This window comes from Pleurodeles waltl, chromosome 6, assembly GCF_031143425.1.
Source record: "Pleurodeles waltl isolate 20211129_DDA chromosome 6, aPleWal1.hap1.20221129, whole genome shotgun sequence".
Lineage (NCBI taxonomy): Eukaryota > Metazoa > Chordata > Amphibia > Caudata > Salamandridae > Pleurodeles > Pleurodeles waltl.
Window position 1 is genome coordinate 1,196,069,914 of NC_090445.1, and position 12,379 is coordinate 1,196,082,292.

Sequence of the window (12,379 nt, forward strand, 5' to 3'; positions counted from 1 at the left end):
TGAAAATGATAGTCTTCAGACCTAGTCCGATTGTGTTCTTTAATGCTAAAGGAGGAGGTTAAAGTAACAACATTATGAAAAGGGAAACAAATCTGAACACATCCTGGCTAGCATGCTTAGAGCACAGATATCCCATTGAAGTACAAAGGAGGTGTACCCTGATGAATGGGATAGAATGATTAAGGACATAGGCCAATGCTATCAAGAACTTACTGAAAAATGAATGTTTGGATATGTGGGCTCAGGTATAATATCTGCCTAAGGCCCCATCACCTAGACTTTTGAAGCATCAAAGCAATAAAAAAAACCTGGACCTCAGAGGCCATGTTCCATTTGTTTTTCTGACGTATTTCATAAAATGCTTAAAGGCCCTTTTGTATCAACACTGACCGTGCTGTTAAATTGGTTTAGAGGATCCCATTGTATGACTCTTTCCATGACTGAGGCTATTATTTTACTGATGCCAAACACAGCTAAGGATCCAAATCACAGTTGTCTTATAGCCCCATTTGCCTAAGTGCTTGCTGGGATGATGCCATCCTGGCACCTGAACATGTTGAGTGGGGCTCTCGAAAAACACTGTGGGACAGTTTAAAGTGAAAGTGATGCCTCTGCATGCAGGTGCAGTAAGTGACTGCACCTGCGTGAAGGGGGTGCTGGGGGTTGCTGAGACCCCTGTCTCCCTCTCAGAAAGGGTGCTCTCAAGACCTTGCTCTGACTGTGAACCACCTCTATATGGTGCACAGTCAGTATGCCTCCTGATGACGTCTTTGCAATTGCCTCTGTGTCTATAACATGGCATAGACACAAAGTCAAAGGATTACCTCATTTACATGGGGATATAGCCCCAGGCAAATGACAGAACGCCCCATTGAGTTGGTACCCGCGGATATGTAGTGCCGGCGAGATCTGTATTACAGAAGCAACTGTGCTAGAATCTGCAGCCCCATCTGAAATACCAAATTGTCCTGGGGTGCAAGAAGCAGGCGCTTGTGGTTGTTGTGTCACCTGGGTACTTTCCATAATACGGACCCATTTCTACCAAATTAATCAGAGCTCTACAAAAACATGAATCTATCTATCTGGGCAAACTAATTCAAAAAACTAGAACAGAAATTTGGGTTTCAATGGTATATTAATTCCGTACCCTATCTTTTGATAAAAATCTCCATTCCAGAGGCATGACAATATAATTCAACTACCCACCACTACTGAAAAATACTACAGTGTGACTTTCAATCCTTGCATGCATATGCTGTTTAGCTCTTTCAGACTATCCCATGCCCCGGACTGAAAGCATTCCAGAAGGCATTTAACAGTTTCAGTTGGTAATGAAAAGGAAAACCTCTAGGACTTCCAATAAGCAGTTTCTTCCCCACCTTAAAAGGGAGGGAGGGCAGTGGTCTCAGATGTTATGTGTCATCTCGAAGCCGCACAACTCTGCTTCGTTTCCGATTGTATGCAAAGGGAGACTGAAAAAACTAGTGTTATATAACTGACACAACCTCTAACTCTTCTTTTGGGTCTCCCCATGGCTGCAAAATGCTTACAGAGTAGTATGTATCTATAGTCACATGGCTTACATTTGTGGTATAGGATAAAATAAGGGCCATATTTATCAAATATTTGCATCGCCCTTGTACCAAGAAATGTGGTGCGAAAGCGACACAAATCTTAAGGCAGATTTATCAAGCCAGGCAAGGCCAGCCTTGCCTGGCTTGGTAAATCTAGAATAATGCAGTGGTGCACAAATCACTGTGTTGCATTACTCAGCACTGGGAAGGCATTCCATGGGTGGAGCTTGTGTGTTCCTACGCATCCATCCATGGATTTTGGCACATTCCCAGATTTACCATCACTGTTAGGTCTGGGAATGTGTCAAAGACCTAAGCTTCCCCAGGTGAAGCACGAGGAGAAGAAATATCTTTATTTTTTCCTGTTACTCCCTCTTTCCATGTGTGCTGCATTCTGCAGCACACATATGAAGAAGAATATGCTTCAGTGGATTGTTTTTGTGCAGGAAGGTGTCCCTTCCTGCACAAATACAATCCTTCTTACAATGCAGGCACCCTTGCACCATGGTGCAGGGGGTCCTGCATTAGTGATACATAGCACATTGTGTGACAGCTTTGGAAATTGACAGGAATGTGCTGTATAGTATTAAGCACAACACATTCCTCCTGTTTCCCTATCATGCAGCACAGCACAGCAAGGTCACTTGAGTGATATTTTGATAAATATGCCCCCACGTCTCATGGAGGATACCACAGTTTATCCCTCTGCTTCCCACTTATTGGATCCAATCTGGAGCTCTGTTTTTTATGTAACGATCAATACAGCACATTTTACCCTAAACATTGAAATGTTACCAGATATGACTCTTCCAGGCATGTTCTTGATGTGTGCTATAACATGAACCTTCTCATTTCTAAGAATACGCTCAATATCACCGGCCTGCTCTGCAAAATAGATTTTTGCCTTATTTAAAACTATATGACACCCCCATCTCTGTTAGGTAATTCAGGAAGCCCGGCATTTTATGGAGCTGTGTGTAGGCTTTTCTGCGTGGTCTCGCCGTTTCTTGTCTTAGCCAGTGAATATTGAAAGTAATCACCAAAGACAGTCCCTTGAGAAGGAAAGCGTGTATACCACATTATGTCCAGTACATTTGTCTGTTCTGCATATCCAGTTTTTCTTTCACTTTTACTTGTTCTGCTGTGCCTCAAGTTCCTTGTATTTTTCGAAATTCATCTTTATTAGTAAAACTAAGATTGATTCTTACAGCTTCTAAACTATGTGCAAACCAATATTGTCTTTCTAAAGATTCTAAAACTATCAAATTGATATGAATCCCCAAGTTGTTGGCATTAAAGTGGTTTTGAAGAGGTTAAACTAGTCATCATGTCTTTCTGACCAATTTGTTTTTATTTATAGATGCTTAGGAACCTCTGCACTAAGATTACACATGAGATGTGTTCACAATCAGTGGAAGCTTAGAAAATGTATCAAAGATTGTAGGAAAAGAATGTGGCTTTGTGGTAGCATTCATTCAACTCACTTGCCCCTGTGAGATTTCTGTAATGAGAAAGCAGTACACAGAGTGCGGATTGTCACTCTCTTAAAATATGTATGATAGGATTGACTGCCTTTTATATTAAAATGGTGGTCACCCAAAGTTATCTAGACAGCTTTCTCAGCTTACTCAACCTTATGTCCCACATCATGCCAGGAAGCACAAGAATCTGAGCTTACTTTATGTATTTGGGAAATGGCGGGGTAGCATTGAGATTGAAGCTAAAGTATACTCTTGTCTTCAGGCCACTAACGATTTGAAATTGAAGCTTGATTTCAGTGCCACACTTCTCTAATTTAAGCATTGACCCCCAAAAGAAGAAAAAACACTGCAACAGAATTATACCCGACATGTTTGCCACCCTGAGTCCCAAGAGCAGGAGTTCTTCTCAACAGGAACGGGTCAGCAACAGGAATCAGCATTAACCTCAGCAGGAAGTGTCACAGCACTAGCAGAGCTGACATCTTCAGCCCACCATGGTAGGCAGAGTCCCTGGTCGGGGGCAAAGTTCCAGCGGTGGCGAGATTGCAATCCTTCCTCCCCCAAGTTTTTTAACTGTAGCACAGACTTAGGTGCTGCTTCCTGCGTCTGTCTCATGCATTCGGTCCATTGTGTGTTAGGCAGTGTGTGTTGCCCGAACTGGGTTCAGAGCACACACTAGTCCTACCATTTCCCGTGAGTCTTAGGCAGGCTGTGATCGAAGCAGGCCCATGCCAGCAAAACATTACTCTAAGCCCCAGGCTTTCCAGTTCTAGAGGTGCTCCCGCCCCCCTCATGCACGTGGACCAGACCAAATGACGGGCGAACACAAAAGGGCAAAAGAGCACCATAAATCTCCCCCGTTACTCCAGTACCCGTTGAACATGGCACAAGTCCCTAACAGCCCTGAGAAGTCCGCCCAGTGTCATAACACGAAATGATGCCCTACCCCTCGAATCACACAGATAGCCATTGGCATTTGTACCGATCTGGCGCCCTCTGAGAGGCGTGGGGCCCCTGGAGGGTTCAGGCCACCCTGCGCTGCAGGTGCCACAGGGGCCTGCATTACGCCCCTGATTCCACCACGCCTTGAGTAGTAATGTGAGTCCCACCCTACTAATGCAGACGCTATCTCTTACAAAGAATGGATTCACAAATAACACATTCAGAAATGCATTTCAAGTTATGAAAATGTAATTGTTATATTTTTGTGTGTGTGCTTTACATCGGCATTTAGATTTTAGTTATCAAATTAATTGCAAAACTGTAATGTCAAAGATATGTTTGTAGCATGCGTGGAATGTGGAAAGTTTCAAGTTAAGGAGTTCTTAGTATGCAGATAGCAAATTCTAGCAAAGGTTGCTAGGAAAGGAACATTATGTCAGAGGGCTTGTTTTCCCACACAGCTGCAAGCCTGGTATGTTTACTGACAAACCCTTCCTTTCTGACGTCCAGCCAAGCCAAGGCTGTTGATGAACCGATACCAAGTTTCAAGCCAGAACGCATAAAAGACCAAACAATAATTCAAACATAAGTCGTTCCGAGGTTTTTGCAAGCGTTCGCTGCCTATTAATTTAACTGTTTTTTATATTGCCACAGTGGAAGAACTTTTCCAAAGAGTTGTACATTTTATAAATGTGTCGCCAATATTTGTCGTCCAGATTCAAGTTTTATTGTACTAAATAAATAGGTTTCACATTCGAATGTATAAGCTTTGCCTCCTACACATTGGATGAAATACGGATAATTATATGTAAATTGCGAAGGATGTCACCAGTTTGTGGTGTCGATTACCATCTCCCCTTCACTGGTTCGCCAAGGTTCCAGTGCAAACTCAGGTGGTAACATTTATCAGCAGAAATTATTTCACTTCCGTATTCTTTCCATCCCGTTTCGACTTCTGTATATAAAAATCAAGCACTGTTAATTTTCCCTGTGCTATTACCACAAACTTGTTTTCCTAGTAGGAATCACAAGACATTGTGCCTTCTATGGCTTTACAGTATCATTCGTATCGTAAATACCATCATCTTTTGTGGTAAAACGTCGTCAATCAGCATTAACGCCACTTTGATCCAAATGAAGAAAAATAGGTTTAATGTGAGGTGATCGTTACCACACATTTCCTCAGGTAAAATGGTTGCCCTTATAACTTATATGGGCCAGCGATATTTGATTGATATTGCTTACCTAACTTTTACAACAGGCTCTTTTTTGTGGTCGCATTATGTTTCCGTCGTGCAGTTTGAGTGATAAAATTCAAGAGTTATTTTTTCATAATACTCATTGGCTTTGCCAGTACTTGTTTCTAATACAAGCATAACTCGAATACGTCACGCGCTGCTGACTGAAGGCATGCGTAGGATGGCCGCACACACCCCTTCAAAGCTTCCGCCCAATCTTTGTAAAAATGACAGACAGGCACTTAAGATCCATGTGCAATACTCAAACGACACTTAACATTCAGAAGCGAAAAAACATCTGGAACTTCCTTTTTTTCAAGAGTTTCAATTAATCACCGTGAAGCAATGCAAAGGATTTTGGCGTTTCAGTTTACAAAGTGAGGTTACCCTCTATTAACCCTTTTCAAAATTCATGAGAACTCCCAAGTGCCATTTTCATTCTAACTGTATGCCTATAAGGTTGTCTCACTAGGTTACACAACAATAGAGGAGGAATAAGGATCCCGGCGAATCTCTTGAAGGTTAAATTGAGGGAGAGGTAGGGTCGGACTGGGACAGAAAACAGTCCCGGGCACCACAATAAAAATGGCCCCTATTATTGAATTAGATAGCTAAAAAAGTGACCCAATTTTAAACTGAGGTGGGTTTGAACCTGTAGAGAAAAGCTGTATAATTGTTTTGCAAAGTAAGGAAGACTGCATGGATTTAAGCTTACTGCAGGCAATGCTTGTGGTAACATCGGGGAAATCAACAATAAGCATTTGCAAAGCAAATAGGTCTTGCCTATGCAAGACATGTTGGCTTTGGCAATGTGTTTTAGCCATCATGTACACCAGTGTGGCTGCTGTTCCGAATGGCTAAAATGTATTGGCCTGAAGTAGGGTGGGGTAGATTGGAGTGGTGTGGGGTAGATTAGAGTATGGTAGATTGGGGTAGAGTGGAATGGGGTAGATTGGCGTAGAGTGCAGTTAAGGTACAGTGGGTGGTACACTGGAGTGGGTAGATTAGATTGAGGTAGATTGGAGTGGGGAAGCTGTGTAGATTAGTGTGGTAGATTGGGGTCGAGTGGAATAGGGTAGAGTGGGGTACACTGGAGTGAGGCAGATTGAATTTAGGTAGATTGGGGCGGAGTGCGGTATATAGGAATGGAATAGATCGGCGTAGAGTGGAGTGGGAAATATTTGGGTAGATTAGAGTGGAGTGGGGTTGATTGGGGAAGAGTGGAGTGGGGTGGATTGGGGTACATTGAAGTGGCGTAGATAGGGTGGATCATAGTGGTGTGAAATTAAAGAGTGGGGGTAGATTGTAGTAGTTTGCAGTGGGGTAGGTTGGGTGGGATGTAATGGGGTAAATTGGAGTGGAGTGGGGTAGATTGGAGTTGGGGAGTAGAGTAAATTAAATTGGGGTAGATTGTGGTGGAGTGGGGTAGATAACGTGGAAAGGAGTAGATTGGAGTGTGGGGGTAGATTAGGGTGGAGTGGGATAGTTTGGGATGGGGTAGATTGGAGTGTAGTAGATTGCAGTGGGATAGATTGGGTATGTTATGGTAGAGTGAAGTGGGGTAGATTAGAGTGGAGTGGGAAAGACTGGAGTGAGATAGATAGGAGTGGGGTTGTTAGTAGTGGGTTAGATTGGGTAAAGTGGAGTAGGCAGAATGGAGTGGAGTAGACTGGAGTGGAGTTGGATAGAGTGGTGTGGGGAAGATTGGGATGGGGTAGATTGGAGTGGGGTAGATTGGGTTGCGTGGGATGGACTGGAGTGGAGTAGATTGAGGTATATTAGAGTAGGGTAGTTTGGCGTTGAGTGAGGTAGGTTAGATATAAGTGGGATGGAGTGGGGTAGATAACGTGGAAAGGAGTGGATTGGAGTGTGGGGGTAGATTAGGGTGGAGTGGGATAGTTTGGGATGGGGTAGATTGGAGTGTAGTAGATTGCAGTGGGATAGATTGGGTATGTTATGGTAGAGTGAAGTGGGGTTGATTAGAGTGGAGTGGAAAAGACTGGAGTGAGATAGGAGTGGGGTTGTTAGTAGTGGGTTAGATTGGGTAAAGTGGAGTAGGCAGAATGGAGTGGAGTAGATTGGAGTGGAGTTGGATAGAGTGGTGTGGGGAAGATTGGGATGGGGTAGATTGGAGTGGGGTAGATTGGGTTGCGTGGGATAGACTGGAGTGGAGTAGATTGGAGTGGATTAGATTGAGGTATATTAGAGTAGGTAGCTTGGGGTTGAGTGAGGTAGGGTAGATATAAGTGGGATGGAGTGGGGTGAATTAGGGCAGAGTGGGTTACATTGGATGGGAGTGGGGTAGCTTTGGGTGGTATGTGGTAGAATGAAGTGGTGTGTGATGGAGTAAATTGGTTACAGTTGAATGGAATGTGGTAGGTTGGGGTAGAGTGGAGTGGGGTAGATTGGTTGTATTGGAGTGGGTAGATTAAAGTGAGATATATTGGGGAAGAGTGGAATGAAGTAGACTGGGGTGGAGTTGGATAGATTGGAGTACATCGTAGTGGAGTAAGACAGATTGAAGAAGAGTGGAGTTGGGTAGCGTGGAGTGGAGTGTGATGGATTCGTGTGGAGTCGAATTGACTATATTAGGTAGATTTGAGAAGGGTAGATTAGAATGGAATTGGGTAGATTGAAGTGGGGTAGATTGAGGAGGGATGATTGGAGTGGGGTTGTTTGGAATAAGGTAGATTGGGATGGAGCGTGGTGGATTGAAGTTGGGCAGGTTGGATTGGAATGGGATAGAATAGGGCACTGTAGACCGTAACGGGTTGGGGTAGATTGAGTACAGTGGGGTAGAGTGGGGTAGATTGGAGTGGAGTAGATTTGAGGGGAGTAGATAAGAATAGATTGGGGTGGAGTAGATTGGGGAGGGATAGATTGGAGTAGGGTAGATTGGGGTGGAGTGGGGTGAAGTGAGGTGGATTGGGATGGAATGGGTAAGATTGGAGAAGAGTGGTGTAGATGTGAGTGGAGTGAAATAGATTGGAGTGGGGTAGATTGGATGAAGTGGAGTGGGGTAGATTTGGGTAGAGTGGCATGGAGTGTGGTAGAGTGGACTGAGGTAGATTACAGTGGAATGGAGTGTGGTAGATTGGGTGGATTAGATTAGGGTAGATTGGAGTTAAATGGATTGGATTGGAGTGGAGTGGTGCAGAGTGGTGTATGGTAGATTGCAGGTGGGGTGGAGTGTGGTGGAGTGGGAAGAGTGGGATACATTAGAATGGGGTGGAATAAATTGGAATTGAATAGTTAGGGGTATATAGGGGTGGGGTAGATTGGGAGGGGTAGATTGGAGATGGGTAGATTGGGACAGAGTGGGGTGAGGTATATTGGAGTGGGGTGGGGTAGAGTGGATGAAGTGATGTGGGATAGATGTGGATAGAGTGGGTGGATTGGAGTATGGTAGTGTTAGACCTGTCAGCTCTTGGCGTAGTTTCCCTTGTCTTTTCCCTCCTGACCTCCAGTTTTTGATACTGTGCTGGATTTTGTTTTTGCTGGCTTTCGGACTCTGAGGAATTTACCACTGCTGACCAGTGCTAAAGTACAAGTGCTCCCTGTCTAAATTGTATTGGTGATTGGTTTATCCATGATTGACATATTTGATTTACTAGTAAGTACCTAGTAAAGTGCACTATTTGTGCCCAGGGCCTATAAATCAAAGGTTACTAGTGGGCCTGCAGCACTGATTGTGCCACCCACATGAGTAGCCCTGTAACATGTCTCAGACCTGCCATTGCAGTGCCTGTGTGTGCAGTTTTACACTGTCATTTCGTCCTGGCAAGTGCACCCACTTGCCAGGCCCAAACCTTTCCTTTTACTACATGTAAGCCATCCCTGAAGAAGGCCCAAGGCAGCCCCATGAGCAGGGTGCATTGTATTTAAAAGGTAGGACATGTACTGGTGTGTTTTACGTGTCGTTGATAATGAAAAACTAAACTTTTTCACTATTGCAAGGCCTGTCTTTCCTATAGGGTAACATGGGGATTGTCTTGAAATATCTTTTAAGTGTAATTTCCTATTGGGAGCAGATAGAGATATGTTATGTAATGTTAAGAGTATTTGTAGAGCACTACTAATACCCGGAGGTATCTAGGCACTAGCTGATCAACCTCAGAAAAGTACTTCATGACAGAAAGCCTAGGGGCGAGAAAGATTCACTGTCTTATTGAAAAGCCAGGTTTTAACAGCTTTCCTGAAGGCTAGAAGAGTAGGAGCTCATTTAATTGAAAATGGCAGAGAGTTCCATGCCTTGGAAGCTCTGAGAAAGAAACCTCTGCCACCCAAAGTCAGTTGTTTAAACCTGGGGACTAAAGAAAGCTGACAGGATGTAGACCTGAGTGATCTACCTGGTCTGTACCACTTAATGTTGTCTTTAAAAAAAAGCAGGGCCTTGATTGGTCAGTGTTTTATAGGCAATGCACAGCACTTTGAAGACAATTATCTGCCTTACAGGAAGCCAGTTCAGATTCCTGATCTGGGACCGGAAGATATTTGGGAATGTTGAGAAGTAGGCAGTTTGGAATCTCTGAACTCATAATTTAAAAATACAATTCCAAAACCAACTTCACCAAAAGATGTAAGTCTGAAAATGTCACTTTTAGAAAGTGGGCTTTTCTTGCTTAACCATTCTGTGCCTCTTCCTGTCTGCTGAATACACATCTGGGTCAGGATGGCAGTCGGACTGTTTGTGTATTTACTCTAGACAGTCACACAAAAGGAGCTGAGGTGTGTCCTGCATATCCTGATGCATATAACCAGGCTGATGGGTCTTATTGAGCTAGAGTAGTGGGAGGAGTTAACACCTGCACCTGAACAGGGCTGTGCCTGTCCTCATGCAAAGCAGTCTCCAACCCCAGGGAGTGTCTGGGGCCAGGGCAAAGAAAGGCTGGGTCTTGTGCACTACAAAGACTTCTCTTTGAAGTTTGCCTACTTCAAAGGCAGAAATGGGTATAAATACTGGCCCTTTGATTCCACATAGCTAGAACACTTCTGGACTGAGGTCATTCTGCCAGGAAGAAGAGCTGGATGCTGTAGGAGGGACTGCCACACTGCCTGTTGCCTTGCTGTGCTGGCCTGCACCTTGCTGCTTCGTTCGTGGTAGTGAAAGGACTGGACTTTGCTTTCTACATCCTGCTTTCCAAGGTTCTCCAAGGGCTCGAACTGAGCTTGCCTCCTGTTAAGAAGTCTCAGAGTCATCAAAGACTTCACATGCCAGCGTCTGGGCTCTCTTGCTGAGAGTGACTTGCCAAGTGGTGCCAAACCCAGTTCCTGGGCCCTTGGAAGTGAACTCTAGTGCAACCAAGAAACTAAGCACTGACTCCAGAGTGACTTAGGAACTGAAGCCACTCTCCGACTCCGCGCCGTGGCCTGCACCGAAGCCATGGTCCCCACTGAGTTCAACTGCCATGATGCGCAACACAGGCCCGAATCTGCTGCAGCGCCTCTGAAGTCCCGCCACAGCATGAGTCTCATGAGCCTCGTGCCACCGACGTCGGTGACACCAGATTATGCAGCAGCACCTATTGCCCATGGTGTGATCGGGACACCGAAAAGTCAACACCTCACATCTTGATCTGCTGTATTCTTCGACCCCGCCTTGCTGTAAGCATCCAACACCTTGCCACCGACGCCGCATCACTTCCCCTGCAACTGTAAAGAACCAATGCCTCACCACCCCTGCCTAGCAGTAAGGAACAACACCTCACCTCCCTGACGCAGCGATACGTCTTTGTTTCCGCATCGCTTTCCAAGGTACTGTACCCTGGGTCCATGCGACTCCATGACCGTCCCACACTCTCTCACAAGCGGCATCAGACTTTCGGAAGCGACTCCGTCAAGATGCTTTGATATCCCCAGCTGGAGCTGTTGTGTTTCTAAGCACTATGCTACAGTTAACCTTTGAAAATGTTTACCTTTACTTGTGTATGTTGGCTATTTTTCTAAACTGGTGTGAAGTACTTTTGTGGTGGTTTCACTGTATTACTGTCTGTGTGTGTACAAATACCTTACACATTGCCTCTGAGATAAGCTGGACTGCTCGCGCAAAGTTACTAGGGGGATGAGCAGGGGTTATCTTAGCTGGGTAACTCCCTTGCCCTGAGTAGAGTGAAGGTTCCTACTTGGACTGGGTGCAAACCACTGCCAACTAGAGACCCCATTCCTAACAAAAGTAATAGTATTTGTTGGGCGCTCAAAAATAATCAATGGTGGATTTATATTTTCACTTATTCTGAGACATAATCTAAATTTTTTCACCTGTACAATTTCCATATATGTAATAAAATTAGAAAGCATGTGGAAGCTAATTCGGACATCTTATAAAACATGAACGTAAACATTAAATGGTTATTTCTATGACCGGCTTCAGCTAACATTGTCTTCAGCTATTTTGAGCAATTTTCAACCAACACATATATAGCTGCGAGCTATGCCGCTTCATCCGGGCTGAAATAAAATGAGTAGACATATTTCTCTCTCCAATCCAAACTGTTTGCCTTTTCAACTCAGATTTACAAAGTACCATAGATTTCAATACAAGTTAAATTTGTCAATCCTCTGTTGCCTATTATGGCTATACCATTTAGTTTCAACAGTACATTCCAATTCAGATTGATTTATCATATTATAAAATGTTTCCTTCACCCAAAGATCATAACTGTCAGTTACAATACATGTAGCCTGATTCAAATTAATTTTAACAAGAAAAATCCAATCAGTAGAACTAGAGCTACGCCATTTCAAAGTTTTTACGTGAAAATAGTGCCTAAAAGCACAAAGCATCATCTGTGGTTATCTGGTCGTGGTACACCGGGACAAAGTCACAAGTTCAGGCCGACCGCAATAGAGCGTATGCCAGATTCAGAGACCAAGATCTGCCAGCTGAACAAAGTACCTTAAATCCTGGCTGCAGAGCATTGCGTGATCCAGAGTCGAAGATGTGTTGCGCTGCAGCAGTTCTGAGGAACTGCGTCCTGCGATGAGGAGTCCTGTGTCATCGTGGAAAATGACCAACAAGGGGCTTGCAGTTTGAAGTCCTGCGTCTAGGATGCGTTGCACAGAGGTGGTTCCAAAGAAGCTGTGGGTCTACGATGCAAAGTCCTGCATCATTGTCAAGGATGCTATCAATGAGGAGCTTGCAATG